Source organism: Pseudopodoces humilis, chromosome 7 (assembly GCF_049639895.1).
Source record: "Pseudopodoces humilis isolate 2021_Gansu_Grassland_sample_001 chromosome 7, ASM4963989v1, whole genome shotgun sequence".
NCBI classification, from domain to species: Eukaryota; Metazoa; Chordata; class Aves; order Passeriformes; family Paridae; genus Pseudopodoces; species Pseudopodoces humilis.
In genome coordinates, this window is record NC_142206.1 from 27,333,187 (window position 1) to 27,347,583 (window position 14,397).

At 38.0% G+C, this 14,397-nt stretch overlaps 1 protein-coding gene across 11 annotated transcripts in view; it reads left to right on the forward strand.

Moving 5' to 3' along the window:
* The window catches only part of NUMB (NUMB endocytic adaptor protein), a 92,153-nt gene that overhangs the window by 9,043 nt on the left and 68,713 nt on the right, over positions 1 to 14,397 (forward strand). Inside the window, exon 1 of one of the 11 annotated variants that reach the window (XM_088057613.1) lies at positions 10,277 to 10,344. The exons of 9 other annotated variants lie outside the window; for them this stretch is intronic. The gene's annotated coding sequence lies outside the window, so the exon portion shown is untranslated. Of the gene's footprint in view, positions 1 to 10,276; positions 10,345 to 14,397 lie in introns of those variants that run through there. One more of the 11 variants, XM_088057615.1, reaches the window with a different exon arrangement.

Consider the following 14,397-nt stretch of genomic DNA (forward strand, 5'->3'; position numbering starts at 1 on the left):
ATAAAAACGGATCAGTTGCAGCTGAAATAGCTGCTATCATGAAATAGCTAATGATGTGTTGACTCATCTATGAGAGATGGCACTGCATCCGGTCTAGTCCTGTACAGAGATACCAGATCAATCTGCTGTGAGTTGTCCCATTTTCTTCAGTGGAAAGGGACTGGCATTTGCCAGTCTTGCATTCTATCACCCTCAAAACATGAGGACTGCTGTTCTTTGGTAGGTGTAAAATATCTATAGCTGTCATATTTTGAAATTTACATTAGACTTAATTCCATCTTCCAGAATGTGATTTCATACACTTTGGGGCATAGATAATGCCTACAGTTCATGACCAAAAATTGTGGTTTTACATTTTACTTTCCTTGCTTTTCCCTGTGGTGCAGTATTTATTTATAAGGCATGTATGGCTGCCAGGGCTCTAAACAATTCTGGCTTTAAGTTGTAGGCCTAATTTTTGGGGTAATCTCATTTCATAAAGTTGGAGATGGTACCAATGTGAAATATACTGGGAATTGCTTCTCTCCACAGCTGTTTTCATGGTACTGTGAGCAGCCTTCCTACTCAGGACTTAATAGCTCTTGAGATCTAAGCAATGAGTATATTGAATTCTGGTAACTCTCAGTTCTTGCTTCTTTTAGGCACTCATTGTTATTGAAGACAGTGATTAGTTTAGGGATGTAGTAAGGATGGTCTTGGGGATTTTTTTAAAGGGTTTTTTTTTTTTTTTTTCCCCAGAAGCACCACATTCAGTCTTTTAATCTTTTAAAAACAAGCACATAGTTTGTTTGATGTATTAGGTGTCAGTAACGAGTATGTGTTTAGCTTCAATATGCTGTTTAACAGGTAATGTTCCCCTAGTAATTCTGGTATGGAGTGTATGGAGACCAGTCTTATTTATTTGGAGGTGCTAAAGCAAGCTGCATTACTGTATTAAATGAGGTATGGCATAATTGTGTTTACTTTGGGGACTTCATTATCTGCTGTTTTAAATTTGGAACTGGGTTACAGAAGTTCCTGGGTTTTAATCTGATTCTTTCATACAATTTAGAAGGTGTTTTTATTTTTCTGAAGATAGGAAATTGTGTCCCCATGTCCTCCCCACAGGCCTTTAGTCCCAATAGCATTTGTAAAGATGACAAAGACATCTTAACCAAGAGAACTGTCACTAATACATATTATTTCTGACATTATATATATTATAATTTCCTATAGGAGTTGAGATAATTTAAGTTCACATGCATGGAAAAGTTGTTACTCTGATTGCTGTTTAGATTGTAACATATTTCATTACTTTCAGTCTTGTCTAGAGCAAAATTAGGGAGGTTCTTCACATCCATTTAAGGTTTTTGTGACTCATCTGTTTGGGTATAGAAATATCACTTGGGGTTCATCTGAAGGGTGAACAGAGTAGTTTAACGTGCTTAAAATTCACCTTTGTTCTGTAGCAAGTCTAGATCACTATGTAGTGGTCTTAAAGGAAGGAGCAGAATGTTTCTTCTAACTAATAGAACATCTGAATATCAGAAAGGGGAAGAAACAGGGTAGTAGCAGATTGTGTGATTCTGTGAAATCAGTGAAGTTTGTCCAATGTGAAGGACTTGGTCAAAATAGAATTCTTGTAGTACACAGGAGATAAAGTTGTTGAAGAAAAGATGTTGAAGAAAATTGCAAGTTCATTGGTAATTTTGCAAACTAAAATGGTTCATGGTGCAGCACGGGTTTGTTGAGAAGGAAGGTGGTTCATGGATCCTCTGTTGTTTTCTTTTTCCTTTATGTTTATTTTAATTTATTTTTCAATTCTCCTAATTTCTTTCCATAGAAACTTCAAGGCAAAAGATGTAGGGTCAAGTAGTGAAAGGCAGATTTGTGAGATCTGGATTAATTTTAATTTTGTTCTGCAGATGTATTCAGTGATGGATTATTTGTGGTTAAATACAGAAGACTTAAGTTTTTCAGTATTAACATTTAGGTTCTTGCCATGCCAAACTCCAAGTGAATCATGTTTTAGTTCTCCTGTGTATGGTGGAATGTCAGAAATGGAAGAATATCATTGAAATGAAAGGGTATTTACTGCTCAGTGTAGAAAGTAAGACACAGAGTCTAGACTCAAGTCCTCTTACTTTCTAGCTTTTAACCCTTGAGATTTATAGTTGTAAGCTTCTTTGGAAGTTTAAAACATTTCTGTGGTTAATGGGTTATTCCTTCTAACATATGTCTGATAGATGTGCCTCTAGACAGGGTTACAACATTCAGAGAAACGGACGAGGGTATGAGCTGTTAGCTCAAAAATGTATTTCCCAAGCAAGTCCTTGATCCAAGCAGTGACAGTACTGGGGGTGTCTAAGGATGACCCAGGATACCTCATGAATTCTTAACCCAACTGCTGCTACTGGAAGAACTGTTCTCACTGTCCATTGTGTACTTCTGCTGTGCCTTTTGTATTTGACTTTCTCATAAACCATAATCATTCAATGAAACCAGCACAAGGTATTTTCTGCTGCTGTGATGAGCTGGATTGTGTCCAAGTGGTCTGGCAAATGCTGTCTAAGGAAGAACGGGAGCTAGGGGGAGCACCGGGCGATTGTGTTGGTATAGCCACCTCCTGCAAACTGCTTTCAAATGTGAGTGAGTCATAATTTAAGTTCTCCAGTGCAGGGAGTAGAGAAAATAATTTACAGACAGTTTAACCTAGTTCAGTCTCCATCTAGAAGTCACATGCTGATGATTTTAGAGCAAAGGAAGTTATTTGTGTATTTTGAGAGGGCAGGCTGCACAAGGTAGTAAACAGAAAAGGAGCCACTCTTGAAAAAGTACAGTCTTTCAACTTTTTTTGAGGGAAAAGTGCTTCATGGCATCACTTTGAAGGTGTTTCTTATTCCAAAAAAAAGAAATAAAAAATGCTGTGGACTAGAGAGTTGGGCCAAGGGCAAGCATAGCCTTCCTAGCCTTGTTGTGAGGGCCCCTTCTCAAGGAAGTGAGAATGGTGGAAGTAGTGGTGGCTGACTTGGGGACTTTTTTCTCCACTCTTTAGTGTGTGGATGTAACACTCTGTGTGTGATTTTTTGCTTTAAATGATGGCTGCTTGGTCAAATGGCAGTAGGTTGATGTTATGTGGGTAAGGGTGAACTGCACAGCCATGATTAGAGGGAACAAGTGCTGGGCTTGCATAAGAACAGGTCCATTAGAGAATTTCACTTACACAGAACCTTGAGTAATGGCAAAGTTTAGGCTGTGAGAGGAAGGAGGTTATTACTTGTGGTCCCTTAATGTGTGTTTTCATCTCACCCCCTTGCTGACTGCTCTTTCTGCCTCTCAGGGGAAGGAAGAAGCAGATTTTTTCTGTGTAGTCTACCTACAAAACCTTGTTTATTTCAGGAGCCACCTCTTACAGAGAGCTCTGAGCATTGATTTTTTGAGACTGATGCTCTAATGGAAATAAGCATTTATATGTTAGTTTCCAAAATGTCTTCATTTAATCAGCTCTTGCTTTCAGGAAGGCTGTGTTTTATTTCTTCCCTTGAAACCCTGAGACACTGGGGAGTGCAGGTGCAGCCCCTTGCCTCAACTGTTCAGTACAACCTGTAGAATTCCATCTTTCACTCGGTAAAGATGTATAACCATCATTTCACTGTATCTACCATGTTACAGGTGGTAGCTGTGATATGGTCACTCCATTACCATATTCTGCGTAAGTGAAGCATCAAGTCAGTACCTTTGGACATTAACTTTCTTTGCAAAAGGCTGTAGCAGTACCAGGTACCCACATCTGGTCTGGGAACATGGTAGCTGATTATCAGGCTGTTAGTCCCCAAAGTCTGCCAAGAATACAGAGTTTTTAGAAAAAAAAAAAAAAAATTGTTAACCCTAAATAGCCTAAATATAAATGGCCTTTCTAAAGGAAATCTGAAGAAATCTGAGTTCAAGTTGGAAAATTCTTCAGCATCAACCAGTTATTAAGGAGGTGAACACCTTGTATTTATGGAAGAGCTAAAGAATTTTAGCTGTGAACAAAATGCTGAATGATTATAGACTCAGGAAGCTTTATTTGGGTAGGAGGAAATATTTAATTTCAGTCTGCTCCAGCCAACCTTTCTGCAATACTCCATGATGTTAAATGCCAAATAATCTCTATTTTAAAGGTATTTTGAAGTAAACTTGCATGTTCCATATATGCTGGGAGAAGAAACTGAATATTAAGTACACTTTGATCTGCTTTCCTGGTAAAGATGCCTGCTGTGTTTATTCAGCTATACGTTAGTACTTTATCTTTACCATTTCTATGGAATTTTCTGACTGTTGGTCTAAATTCTCCTGTTTCTTTAAAGAACTTTTCTGCGTGCAGGTCTGACTTTAAAAAGGCAGTAAAATAGCAGGGTTTGAAACACTAAAACACAGTTTTAGTTCTGTGATGTGGACATCTGGTCTAGAAAAATCTTACTGGGATTATGTATGGTTTGATTTTATTAAAATTAATTTTGCCCCAAACTTTGCAACATAACTGTTGTCAGTTCTGTTTTATTGTGGGTGAGAACTGTGTGTGCTGTTATAAAGCCTAGGTGCTTTTGCCATTTAGGCACTGTGATCTATTCCTGCTCTTGTTTTAAAAGCCTCTAAATTTGATAGTATTTGTAGTTCACTGATGGGATGTTAGTTGTGTGTAAATTGTAGTAGGAATGGTCAGTTGTGAGAAATGAGTGTGTACTTTTCTCTCTAACCCCGTCATTCTGGTGTGTGACACTGAATTGACAACTTAGTTGCTGGGGCACAGCTGTGATTTGACTCTTTTTGCCAAATGGAGTTGTCAGGTCTCCTGTGTGTTAATGTTCTAAGATCCAATAAGCTGTGTGTGTGTGTGTGTTGGGTAAGTCTTAAGGCCTAAAGAAATGAGAGGTTATTTTTATTACAATGTCTTCAAAAATGGATGTTCTGTACTTAGAGAGAGCCTTTACCGGTTATTCTAGTAATTAATAAATCACTATGTATGGACAGGCATTCAGATTTTTAAAATCAGGGGCTTATGTACGCTAAGCAAAGCAGAATCAGGTATTTTGTCCTTGTTCTGCTGGGGCCTAAGATCAAAATTACTTCTGAATTTGGCAAGCAACTCTTGCATTGTTTTCTGAACATGTTATTTTTATTAATTTTTATTTTTTACTTCCTTGATGCCTTCATCTCTGTGAAATAGCTTGTACATGGGCACTGGTGTGCTGCTGACAGGTGTCAGAGTGGCCTGGGTGAAAGGAAGTGTGAGACTGGTGCTTAGGTGTGGAGATAGTCCTACAGGTACAGCTTAAGAAGAGAGCTGCAGAGAAGTCTGAGCCTGAGGAAACCTATAAATTATGGATGCCTTTGAGCATTATTTAATACAAAGGAGACGTTAGGGTAATGAAGGTGATTGATAATCCAAGTTATTAGCTGACATCCTCCTTCCTGAAATGATTACTTATGTAACTCATTTGATTTTCTTAAGTTATACAGTGAGAATGAATTGTCTTTGGTGAGTTGCCTTCAACCTAGCTAGTTTTATGGTTTAATTCTGACTAGCGGTTGTTTCAGATTCTGACTTTGTGACTGTTCTGATGCAGCTTCTCTAAGAAGAAACTCTTCGCTATAAATATGGACAGGTTTGCTTCAAAGTGAAGAGTTGAACAGAAATTGAAGTGGAAAAAGTGCTGAGTTCAAAGTGAGAATACATATTAGTGGAAACACTGTGTGAGGCTTTTGAAGAGCAGCTTCAAAACTAGACTGGATGAAGTCCACCTTTTTTATAATTGATATTTAAAGGAGTTTTTTTCTATTTATTTTGTAAAAGTTATCATGAATAAAATTTGATCATGAATAAAATTAATTTTCTTCTTGTCAAACCTGGTTTTCCATTATTCTTCGAGTGGGAAAGCTTAAAACTTGTAGAAAACTTGAAAGTACAGATCTTATCCTAGAAAGGCACATTTTCATACCAAGAAGATGAAACATTTCCTGCTTCTTTCTGTATGTGGCATCCTTGCTCAAAGCAGGCAGAGCTTAAGAGAGCTTTTACCTGGGTATGGTTTCCAGTTCTTGTGCCTTTAGATCAGCACCATTTTTCTAAATCCCATGAGTGTTTTCAGGAGGGCTTTGCTGCCTGTTGCTGCTGTAGGTCAAAGATCAGGTTTTGGTTTCAGAGCAGTTGCTAAACCTACAGGGTGACTAAATTGTGCAAGTGAAGATCTTTCTTCAGAAGTACTGGAGAAGTGAGTGGACAGTTATTTTCCATTGAGGTCACTTGATTTATTAGCATGGCAATAATGGTGTCTGCACCTAAGAATTACTCAGACCATGAGCAAGGTACAGGGTTGCTTTAAAACTCTTTCTGTTCAAAGTAGGTTCTGCCTTGTGGCTCTCAGGTCCCACGCTACGTTAAAGAAAGCAATGATCCTGGGTGAGGCAGGTGTAGAACAAGTCTTTTCTTCCTCCCACGGTCTTATTTTAAGTTTGATTTTTAATTTTTTTATTTTTTTTTTCCAGGGCTTAAAAAATATATTAGCTCCTGAAGACAAAAAGGGTGTGCTCAAAAGATACTTCAAGGAGAGAAAAGAATAGAATAAAGTAATTAGAGATTTAAGTACATGGTGACGACTATCTGTTTAAATAAAGGTGACTTGCAAAGCTTCTGTGTTTTTTGTTGGTTTGTTTGGGGTTTTTTTAATGGATGCTGGAGCCACAACATCTAGTATGATTCTTTTAAAATCAATTCTGGATACAAAAGTGAGGGAAGGATCTCACAGTTACGACAAGTCACAAGTCTGTAATCTCATTTTGCAATTAGTTCAGTCATGCCAACTGAAGCTTTTCATGCTTACAAATTCAGTACTGTTCATGATTAATATAACAATTAGAATTTGTGTTAGAACAGATAAACACACAGAAATCCTCTGTCATTTGCTTTACTGAGAATGAAGATATATCCACTGAAGCAGACAACATAATTCTTAAACACTGGCTAGGATGGAAAGTAGCTGTGACTGAAAATGGGTAATTTTCTTCAACTAACAGGACTTAAAATATGAAGACTTGTCTGTAGGAATCCTTTCTCTAAAGGCAGTTTCAGCCTGGTTGCTAAGAGAGGATCTTAGGTCAGTTGGTAGCAGTAGGGATGGAAAAATAGCCATTTCCAGTTTGTCCCCTGAGCCTCAACTCTACTGGCATGATAGCAGTGTGAGCCACAAGTGCCTATTGACAGTTCCTGGAGGGTATTTGGTGTTTTTTAAATTCTGACTGTAGGTGGCTGAAAGCAAGCTGATGCTACCCAAAAATAGTATTAGAAGTGCTAAGAATTAGTTAGCCTTTTAGCAACTGGTAGCATCAACTTCTAAAGAAAAGGGCTTGCTTTTTGGGTGAGTATGATGATTTTAGAGGTCATTGTCTTAGAACTGCTGCCAAACAAACATGAAGTCTTCATCTTTAGATAAGCTTTGTATTAGTCTTCTGTATTATTCTTAGTACAGCTTTCAGTCACAAAATGGAACTTAAAAATAATAGCTATATAGTGAAGAGAATGTATATGTATAGAGACTGGGTAATGTGCTGATACTGAAGCAATTTGGTATTTGGTATCCTTACAGCTGGCACTTTTGGAAAAAAATTCTGTAGACAGTAAATTTATCAGTAGAATTTGAGTCTAAAGCATGCAGACTTGGAAAGTAGGTTTTCCTTTTGGAGTAACTGGTTGTGAAGGTGGTTTGTCCTTCATAGAAAAATAATATGTACAGGTAGCCAAGACATACTTGGCAAGAAAGGTGGGAAAGTAGTTGTATTTATTAATTATCGCTTCTACTGTGCTCTCTAACTTAAAGACATTTTAGGTGTTGAGGATAGAAAAGGCTGAATTTCTCACATGGTTCCTTCACTTTGTTAAACTGGGTGTTCTTAAAAATGTATATGCAAATGAAGTATGACTAAGATAAGGTTTTTTAGTGACTGTTAACAATAAAAAGTACCAAGTTCCAGTTACATACAAGTGTTCTCTTACATCTGCATTAAAACAATCTTGTCTGCTTTCTTCTTTAGTTGTTTGAATGAAGGCAGACAACAATTACTTTGAAACTTTCAGTATAATGGATCAAGTGTTTGAAAGATTTGCTTTAATAACTGGGGGAGAATGCTGCCAAAATCCAAAGGAAATTGTGAAATGCAGTTTAGTAATCAGTGCAATGTGTTTTAAATTTAGTCCCTGAAGTCTGCCTGGAAGGAAAACTATGGTATTAGGGAAAGCTGTTGGTGTTAATAAAGTCACAAACTAGAAAAGCAAAGACAGACTTAATTTAGCATTTACCATTTGACTCCCAAAAGTTTATGTAGCTGTACTGAAACAATTGCTTTCATTGGCAGGATTGCAGTTTACCTTCTCTCAATAGCTTGTGTTACAGTACCTTAATTATACTTGACCATGAAGTTCCAAGTGGAAGAGATTTTGTCAACACTGAAAAACTGTAAAAAGTCTTTTATAAAAAAATAAACGTATGCCCTATCAAGGATGTTGTTGGTGCAGATGGAGTAAAAGGCTGAACTTGCAGGCTGTGGGTTGTACTTTCTGAAAAGATCAACTACAGATTATTGTTAGCTCAGTAACTAGTGCTGTGTTCAAACATTAGTGGCTGCCATACTTTGAAGCACTTCCCAAAGTGGTTCCAGTGCTGGGGAGTTGGTGTGGGGCTGGTGCTGCACCTGGGCTGGCTATGAGGAAGAGGCAGGGTGTGAGGTAGCTCTGTAGCTCCTTGGCTTTGAGTTGTAGACTTGGGATGACTCCACTTGGGTGGGTCCCAGGCTTTGTTGCAGGGGACAATATGTAAGCTACAGCTCAGCTTGTCTTTATCTTGGGTGATGAGAGTTTGTCTCCTTGTATTGATTCAGTCTGCAAACAGTGGGGCTGTTCAAAACCCGGTCCCAAGTTTAGACGTGTCTACTTCTAGACAGTGTAGCTGCTGTAACTTTTTTCTTGTCTCTGGAAGAAAACCAACCCAGACTTCGCATTTTGGTATCTGTTCTTCATCCTAAAAGAGTAATATTTCTTTATCAGCAAGACACAGCTTTCATTCCTGTACCTCTGTAAAGCTCAGAGGTGTGGAATATGTTTTAGCACATCTCTAAATTGATCTGCTCCAAGTATACTCTGAGTAATAAAAAAGAATACATCAAACAAACAAAAAACCCAAACGAAAAAAAAAGGCCAAAAATGCAAAACAGCAGCAAATATAAGTGCTTGGACTTTTAGTGAAGAGTGTCTTAGCCTAGGGTTTGAGTCACAGGCAGAGTTCTTTTTAAATTAGTGTAGGATCTGGAATACTATTCTGTTAAAATATTGTCGAACTGGGCCCTTTCTTTATAGTTTGTTACTCAGCTTAGAGTACAGATACTGAGCTAGTTACATGTTTGGCCTTTGCTTGTGCCAAGCACACCCCAAGTGTTGACCTTTATGAAATTCCTTTTCTGGATGATAGAGTTCCCTCTGTGTGATGTAAGGATTCTGATAACCTATTGAATACATGGGCTTATGTTGACAGTCCAAGTGTGCTTGGGTAGATGTCATTGATGAACTTGGCTCATAGCAGGACTGAAATTTTTGTCTAACTCTTTTATATTTTCTAAGCCCTTCTTAAAAAGTATTCTCTTTAGATAATGTGTGTTAGGTTACGTAAAAGCATACCATGGTGAGCTCATTGAGCCTAGAGGCATTAGGGACTGGTAACTCTCTCTCTGAGTCTCTCCATGTGCTCACCACCCCAGCAGCTCCCTTTGTTTATGAGACAGAAAGGTGTCAGCTGTAAAATGCAACCAGTCTTGTCTCTGGCATACAGATATCCACTCCATGTTTAACTTCCTGATGTTGACGTAAGGCTTACATTGAGTCTCTTCTCTTATTTTGCTTGTTTTTTTATCTTTGGTGCACCATTTTGAACTAGACTAATGTAGGCTAATGGTAAATCTACTAGATTAAATTATTTTATAGTTAGAAATTAGATGGAGTACAATTTCACCTAAAGTAACAAGTCTGTGTTTTATTTGAACTATAGCTTACACTGTAAGTCACACTCCACATTTTTTTTAAACTTTAAATGTTGGATTCTCCTCATATACCGCAGCAAATTATTCCAGTGTTTAAGAATAAGTTGGAAATGTTCATCTAATATCAAATGCCAGGTACTTGATCTAGCAGGAAAAAACAAAAGATGAAAAGAAGTTTGATGTCTTTGTCATTTGGATTATGACCTAGTTGTTGCTTTATTTTCTGTTGCAGAAGTCAGTTAAGCAAAATGTACATGTGGGAGTGGGATGAGCTTCTCTTAAAATGTGAGCACTTGAGGTGTAAGTACCAGTTGGGAATGAAGATGGAGACCTGCCAATGAGCTTTCCCTGCCTGTGTGTTCCGAGGTCATTTATTCTCTTGCAGCATCACTCACCTTGTCCTCACTTTCTTACTGACATAACTAGAATCCACTATAGTCACTAGTTTAGCCTGTATTGTTTTTTGTGTATACATGATCTTACATTTGACTTGTCATAATCCATATTGAAGTAAATTTACTGTTGGAAGGAAGTTGTCACCATAACTAGTCCTTTATTGCTACCTCTGAATTTATCAGTTTCTGATACTGGAAGATTATGCTCTTGAATATTCTTCTTTGCAGACATAAGTACAATACAAGAAGTATTAAGTATAACACTAATCTCTGCTGGACACAAATAGAAAAGAGAAGCACCTTCTTCTTTACCTTGTGGACTTCTATTTCCCTGTTAATCCAATTAATTTGTCACATAGGTAGATCAACATTTAACCCAATTGAAAGTAAGATTATGCGGCTAAATATGGCATTTGTATGCCTTTATTTAACTCCCTTGAAACCGTGATACTAGAGCTTAGTTTATGATTATGGTGATTCTTGGGAAGCTAAGAAGGTCAGAATTTATGATAGAAATAGTGAGATTGCACTTCATTCTTTATTTGTCAAATAATTGTATTATGGAGGTCTGGAGACATCAAAATAGAGAGAAAAGAAAGATTTCATTACTTTATTATTATATGATCTGATTAATTCTCAAATTAGTAATGTAAGAAACCATGGGTTACAAATGAGTTTAGCAGTTCTTTCATTATTTGTTGAATAGCTAGTGTGGATGTTGCAAGAGCTTCCAAGATGAGAAGCAAACATTAGAATGTGTGGAGTGTTCCTTCTAAAAGTATTTTGTTTTCTAAACTTGAAAGTTCTTACAGTATAAAAAGCAGGATATGAAATCAAATATTTCTGCAGTGTGGTTATGGCTGAATTGCACAAGTCAAACCCTGTCCCTTCCTCTTTACCAGGTAAGAACTTGTTTATATGCACTCCAAATAGTGCATAGAATATGTTTCAAATCAGTCTGTTCTAAGTTGTTTAGATGAACTTCTCTCAAAGTATCTCTCAGGAAGATGGAGTTTAGTATTGTATTATGTTCATTTTTCTGAAGAAGTTGAAAAAGCTACTGTACTTTACTGCATTTTTTTGGTGCAAAATTATGTCAAAACTTTCAGAAATAAAGCCAGAAGGAGCGATCCAGAGTCTTTTAAATAGTATTCTGTTCCATACACGTGAAAGCAGTTTCTGAAAAATTGTCATTGGAAACCTCAGATGGCAACCTTCAATTTAAAGGAATGGCAAAATGAGTCATTCTTAAAACATTAAAAAAAAAAAATCTATAGTGTATTTTTTGTCCAGTAATAGGAAAAGGATTGACTCTGGATATGAAATGCTGAGCTTTATTGCATTTGCATTAGGCGGAATTATTAACATTGTATTGTAGAGGCTGTGGTGCATTTTTGGCAAGCTGATACATTCCTCCCTTTCTCTGTTGCTTCCTCCCACTCAAGAGCTTTTGTCTTTTCTATCTGCTTTTTGAAGAAAGAAATGTGGTATGCATAAAGACCTCTGAAACTGTAATTCAGGTTTGGATTTGATATAAAGCTGAATGTGACCATAAATTCAGGTTACAGAAATTACACAAAGCTAAAAACCTTTGTTTTCTTATTTAAATAAAGCCAAATGCAGTTAAAGTGTAGAATCAGGCAGTAGGGAATTTACAGCCTGACTTTTGTAGGTAATACCTGGCAGAACTGAGAAATGACTATTGTGTCAGGTAATCGTGCCTTCTCTGTGCGTGTTTGTGTATCATCTTTTCTCCTTTGAGAGGAGGCTGTTATGAAAGATGACAGTGAGTTAAATATAAGAAAAACCCAACACTTGTCGTCTCAAGAAGTGTACCGTAGTACAATGCCAACTACTGTCATGTTCTATTTTTAGGAAGTATGAACTTGGTCTGTGGTTTTACTGAGAAATCTTGGTCTCCAATGGATATATTTGGGGAAGAGCAGTGCACCCCGTAATTATTTGTTAGAATGGTAAGAACTTTTCATCATGAAACCCATTGAGTGTCCCATGAGCTGAACCTGAAAATACCTACTTGCCATGAGTTGATACCTTGGAGGATTGTTTTAAGCCTGTTTGTATGCAAAACCCCATTAGCAGAGTTCAGAGGTGGCTCCATTCACTGCACACACAAAAGATCTTTTATGAACAGCCTTGGAATTCTACATGTGTAGTTGTTTCTGAAACAAACAGATAGTAACTCTGCCCCTCTGCCTCTGTTTATATATAGACATAGATAGCTTGATTCATCTGCAGGCAGCTTTTTTTAAATTTAATTTTTTGAAATAAAAAAGTCTGTGAAAAGTAGCGCTCATCTTTAAATGGATAATGATGTAGTTTAGGACTAATATTTACGTAAGTAAGTATTTTTTTATAAAAACAGTAATACTTAACTCTAAAGTGTGGTGTTTCACTGTGATGTTTCACATGTAAGGCTGAAGAATTATGTTCCTGGGATGAGAAGAGAGGAGGCAGGGGAGAGGGGGCTGAAGCTGACTCTTCATAGCCAAGAATATCTAAAAATCGAGCATAAATACTAATAGTAGTTTTCCTTTTTAGGTCTTCTTCAAGTTTTATGCAATAATATATTTGGCTTGCATGGAAAGGTTTTGCTAGCAAGAAGGGCTCAGGTGTGGCTTGTGAGAAGCTCCCCTCACGTTTGACATAGCCCGTGCCAGATGGCTCCAAGGTTGGAGGTGCTGCTGGCCAAGGCTGAGCCTGTGCAGTGGTGGGATAACAGTTTTAAGAAGGAGAAAAAAATGTTTCTGTGTGGGAACAATAGCAGACAGACAGGAGTGAACGTATAAGAGAAGCGGCTTTGCAGTCACCAAGGCTGGTGAAGGAGGGGCAGGAGAGGCCCCAGGTGCTGGAGCAGAGATTGCCCAGCAGCCCGTGAGTGAGCCAGGCTGTGCCCCTGTAGTCTGTGGAGGTCCAAGGTTCCACCCACCTACCCACCTGGAACCCCTGGAGACCCCTGTGCTGAAGCAGGTGGGTGCCCTAAGGAGACTATGGGCAGCCTGTGATAGAGGATGCTTCTGGCAGGACCTGTGGACCATGGAAAGAGAAGCCCAGACTGAAGCATGTCTGCTGCCAGGACATGTGATCCCACTGGGATCCCTTGCTGGAGCAGTCTGTTCCTGAAGGATTGCACCCTGTTGATGGGACCCATGATGGAGCAGTGGGTTCATGAATTGCAACCCATGGGAAGGACTCGTGTTGGAGAAGTTCATGGAGGATAATGTCCCATGGAAAATACCCCATGCTGAAGCAGGAAGAAAGTTGTTTCTCATTGTCCTACTCTGATTTGATTGGTTATAAATTAAATTATAAACAAACTTGACTTGCAAATCAAGATTGTTTTGCCCATGATTGTTTTGTCCTTACATTGACTCAAGGGCCTTCCATTGTATTTTCTTTGCCCTGTCCAGTTGTGGAGTGGAAGTGATGGGAATGTCTTTGGTGGACACCTGGTGTCCAGCCAAGGTCAGCCCACCACAAAATTATTCTATTATATTAAATATAATATATTTCTATAATTAACTACTATTATATTAAATTAATAATACTATATTACATTTCTGAAAAAAACAGAGCAGCTAACAATTTTGTGGTGGAAGGCATCTGGTTGTTTCCAGACAAAGCTTTTCAAGTAGCTTTGATAGCAAATACTTTAAAAAGTGATGGGGGAAGTATCTAAATAAATATTTTGTCTAGGAGATTGTCATGGAAGTTCAGAGATGCTTAAGAAGGTGGGGTTTCATTTTGTTTGACTGGTGCAGTGTTGCATCTTGACAATAAAAGTTGTTCCCAAAAGTGTTGTTGGGGTCAAAAGTTTTCAGATATTCAGCTATCACACAAACCTTTCATCTGTGTTAGGTACTAATCCTCAGTGATATATTGGCATTATGGCTCTTTTAGCTCATGTCTCAGGATATGCTGCCTGTCCACTGTTGCCATG